The sequence below is a fragment of the Penaeus vannamei genome, chromosome 34, assembly GCF_042767895.1.
Source record: "Penaeus vannamei isolate JL-2024 chromosome 34, ASM4276789v1, whole genome shotgun sequence".
Lineage (NCBI taxonomy): Eukaryota > Metazoa > Arthropoda > Malacostraca > Decapoda > Penaeidae > Penaeus > Penaeus vannamei.
The window spans coordinates 23,833,921-23,838,191 of record NC_091582.1 but is presented as its reverse complement, the minus strand read 5'-3'; the positions used below and the strand labels follow the sequence as shown (position 1 = coordinate 23,838,191).

General features: G+C 47.1%; 1 long non-coding RNA gene across 1 annotated transcript; it reads left to right on the top strand.

The window, feature by feature from the left end:
• Positions 1-869, top strand: LOC113808494 (uncharacterized). Its single transcript, XR_003475998.2, has 2 exons — positions 1-465; positions 728-869. It is a non-coding gene; the product is annotated as an uncharacterized lncRNA (long non-coding RNA).
• The last annotated feature ends 3,402 nt before the right edge of the window (positions 870-4,271 follow it).

Below are 4,271 nucleotides of genomic sequence, written 5' to 3'. Positions count from 1 at the left end.
GAGCTCATACTCGCCCTGGAATGACCATTTTGAGTGGGTCGTTCTGTGTCCATACTGAGGATCTGCTGAAATTGGTGTATACTGAAGACTGGTTGTGGTAGAGATAAGATATTAAAAAAGGAGGGAAATTACTCCTTTTTGGGGGAGGAGTAAAAAGAGAAAAAATATATTTGAAAGTACTTTAGGTCATATACTGAACTTGAAAATGTGAAGGTGTTCAGTCCTTTACGGTAAATAAACAAATTCGAGAAAAATCGATTTCTTCCCCCACCTCAACCACCTTTAATCTCATTCTTGCAGAACACAAAAAAGAAAAAAGAAAGAAAGAAAAAAGAAGAAAATCCCACTAAACAAAAACAAAGGAAAACAGAACCTAAAGTGGAGCGATTTCAACTTTCGTCTTAAAGTGTCCTGAAGGTCGGAGTTTCAAAGTGGAGGGATGACTTAGCCAGACACGATGAAAACGTAAGTAAAAGAATACGTGATAAAATGAGTAGAAGAGAAGATAGGTAATGTAATGTCAGAAAAGACGAAGAAATTATTCATCAACCAAGATAATATACATTATCTATTATTTACTGACTTTTCAAAACAACTAAAACTTTATAAAGAAGCAAGGAAGAAAACTTAATAAAAGAAAGAAAGAAGAAAAAAAAATCAAAATAAAAGGTATAAATAAATAGATAATGATAATAATAATAAACCAATTTCCTGTCTCCTTTAACAGAACCGCAGTCTTTTTTTTGGTGTCTCTCCTTGGAAGCTTGCTGTGTCCTCCTCCAGCTTCAAGTCTTCAGTTTACAAAGACATTGGCTTCATGGTTTTCCAGTCTGGACCTTCGCCTTTCTACTGACGAAGGAGGAGGGGGAGGAGGAGGAGGAGAAAGAGGAGTAAGAAGGATAGGAGTAGGTGGAGTAGCAGGAGGAGGTGGAGTAGGAGGAGGTGGAGATGGAGGAGGAGGTGGAGTAGGTGGAGAAGGAGGAGGAGGTGGAGTGGGTGGAGGAGTAGGAGGAGGAGATAGGTGGAGGTGGAGTGGGTGAGAAAGGAGGAGGTGGAGTGGGTGGAGGGAGTAGGAGGAGGGAGGAGGTGGAGTGGTGGAGTGAGCAGGAGGAGAGAGGATGGAGTGGGTGGGAGAAGGAGGGAGGAGGTGGAGTGGGTGGAGGAGTAGGAGGAGGAGAAGGAGGAGGTGGAGTGGGTGGAGGGGAGTAGTAGGAGGAGGGAGGAGGTGGAGTGGGTGGAGAAGGAGGAGGTGGTGGGAGTGGGTGGAGGAGGAGGAGGAGGAGGAGGTGGAGTGGGTGGAGGAGTAGGAGGAGGTGGTGGGGAGTGGGTGGAGAAAGAGTAGAGGAGGGGAGGAGGTGGAGTGGGTGGAGGAGTAGGAGGAGGTGGAGTGGGTGGAGGAGTAGGAGGAGGAGGAGGTGGAGGAGTAGGAGGAGGAGGAGGTGGAGTGGGTGGAGGAGTAGGAGGAGGAGGAAGGTGGAGTAGGAGGGAGGTGGAAGTGGGTGGAGGAGGAGGGTGTGGAGGAGTAGGAGTAAGAGGTGAGTGGGTGGAGGAGTAAGAGTGGGGAGGTAAGAGGAGGTGGAGTGGGTGGAGTAGAGTAGGAGGAGGGAGGTGGGAGTGGGTGGAGGAGTAGGAGGAGGAGGAGGAGGGGTGGAGTGGGTGGAGGAGGAGAAGGGTGGAGTGGGTGGAGGAGTAGGAGGAGAAGGAGGTGGAGTGGGTGGAGGAGTAGGAGGGGAGGAGGAGGGGTGGAGTGGGTGGAGGAGTAGGAGAGAGGAGGAGGTGGAGGTGGGAATGGAGGAGGAGGTGGAGTGGGTGGAGGAGTAGGGAGGAGGAGGGTGGAGTGGGTGGAGGAGTAGGAGGAGGTGGAGGTGGAGTGTGGTGGGGGAGTAGTAGTAGTAGGAGGAGGAGGTGGAATGGGTGGGGAGGTGTAGGTGGAGGAGGAGGTGGAATGTGGGTGGAGGGGGAGGTAGGAGTGGTGTGGAGGAGTAGGTGTGAGGAGGTGGAGTGGGTGGAGTGAGGAGGTGGAGGTGGTGTGGGTGGTGTGAGTAGGTGGTGGGAGGAGGAGGGAGGTGGAGTGGGTGGGAGGAGTAGGAGGTGGGAATGGGTGGAGTAGTGGTGTAGGAGGAGGAGGTGGGAGTGGGTGGAGGTGTTGGAGGAGGTGGAGGTGGGAGTGGGTGGTGGAGTGGAGGAGGAGGTGGGTGGAGTGGGTGGAGGGAGTAGGTGGAGGAGGTGAGAGGTGGTGGAGGGTGGAGTGGGTGGTGGAGTTGGTGGTGGGTGGGGGGGTGGTGGTGTAGGAGTGGTGGAATGGGTGGAGGGAGTAGGGAGGAGGTGGTGGTGGTGGTGTGGGTGGTGGAGTAGGAGTGGTGGTGTGGAGTGGAGGGAGTTGGAGGTGGTGTGGGTGGTGGAGTAGGGAGGTGGAGTGGGTGGTGGAGTTGGAGGTGGAGTGGAGTAGTGGAGGAGTGGAGGTGGGAGTGGGTGGAGTGGGTGTAGGAGGAGGAGGGGAGGTGGAATGGGTGGAGGAGGAGGTGGTGGGAATGGGTGGTGGAGTAGGGAGGTGTGAGGTGGAGTGGGAGGAGGAGGAGGTGGAGTGGGGTAGGAGGGAGTAGGAGGAGGAGGAGGTGGAGTGGGTAGGGAGGAGTAGGGGAGGAGGAGGAGGTGTGTGGGAGTGGGTGGAGGAGTAGGAGGAGGAGGAGGTGGAGTGGGTGGAGGAGTAGGAGGAGGAGGAGGAGGGAGGTGGAGTGGGTGGAGGAGTAGTAGTAGGAGGAGGAGTGGAGGAGGAGGCAGGTGTGAGTGAGAGGTGGAGGAGGAGGGGGTGGAGGAGTAGGAGAAGGGAGGAGGGAGGTGGGAGTGGGTGGAGGAGGGAGGTGGAGTGAGTAGGAGTAGGAGAAGGAGGAGGAGGAGGAGTAGGAGAAGGAGGAGGAGGAGGAGGAGGAGGAGGAGTGGGAGGAGTAGGAGAAGGAGGAGGAGGTGGAAGAGGAGGAGTAGGTGGAGTAGGAGGAGAAGCAGGAGGACGTGGAATTGGAGGCAGAAAAGAAGAAGGAAAAGGAAACTTCTCAAGCGATGTCCAAGTGAGTAAAATCATCTTTTTACCTTCTTTGGTTGATCATTAACAGATTCCTTACATAGTTACTCTTAGATCTCTCTACTATTTTTTTTATTTCAATTTCTCAATAACATCAGACTGCAAATAGATAAAAGTGTATGGTTTCATTGTTAGATAAAGTGCAAACAAAATCAGAATATGTATATTTTCCTTATGTAATTGATCTTATAAGCAACGACTGAAGACTGACTGCAGATAAAAATGGAAATGAACACAAAAAAATATTCTTTATTTTCTAGCGAATGACGAGTTTGTTTACATATTTTTTTTCTAAGTAACTGATATTGTAAGTAATGAAGAGCTTATTTACGTAATATCTATTCCAAGTAACTTATATAAGTAATGAAGTCTATTTACGCAAGATTTTTCTAAGTAACTGATATTGTAAGTAATGAAGAGCTTATTTACGTAATATCTATTCCAAGTAACTTATATAAGTAATGAAGTCTATTTACGCAAGATTTTTCTAAGTAACTGATATTGTAAGTAATGAAGAGCTTATTTACGTAATATCTATTCCAAGTAACTTATATAAGTAATGAAGTCTATTTACGCAAGATTTTTCTAAGTAACTGATATTGTAAGTAATGAAGAGCTTATTTACGTAATATCTATTCCAAGTAACTTATATAAGTAATGAAGTCTATTTACGCAAGATTTTTCTAAGTAACTGATATTGTAAGTAATGAAGGGCCTATTTACGTAATATTTATTCCAAGTAACTTATATAAGTAATGAAGAGTCTATTAACGTAATATTCATTCCAAGTAACTTATATAAGTAATGAAGAGTCTATTAACGTAATATTCATTCCAAGTAACTTATATAAGTAATGGAGAGTCTATTAACGTAATATTCATTCCAAGTAACTTATATAAGTAATGAAGAGTCTATTAACGTAATATTTATTCCAAATAACTTATATAAGTAATGAAGAGTCTACGTAATACTTATTCCAATGAACTTATATAAGTAATGAAGAGTCTATTTACGTATTTTTTTTTTCCTAAGTAACTGATACTGTCAGTAATAAAGCGAGTGTTTACGGACTCGCGTGGGTCGCGTCCAGCCGCCTCTGTTTTCCACGGCGCGTATTTATGTATGCGGGTCATTGCCAGGGGAATTAAGTGTCATTCCGTTCCATTCTGTTCATGGGTAAACAAGAATATGT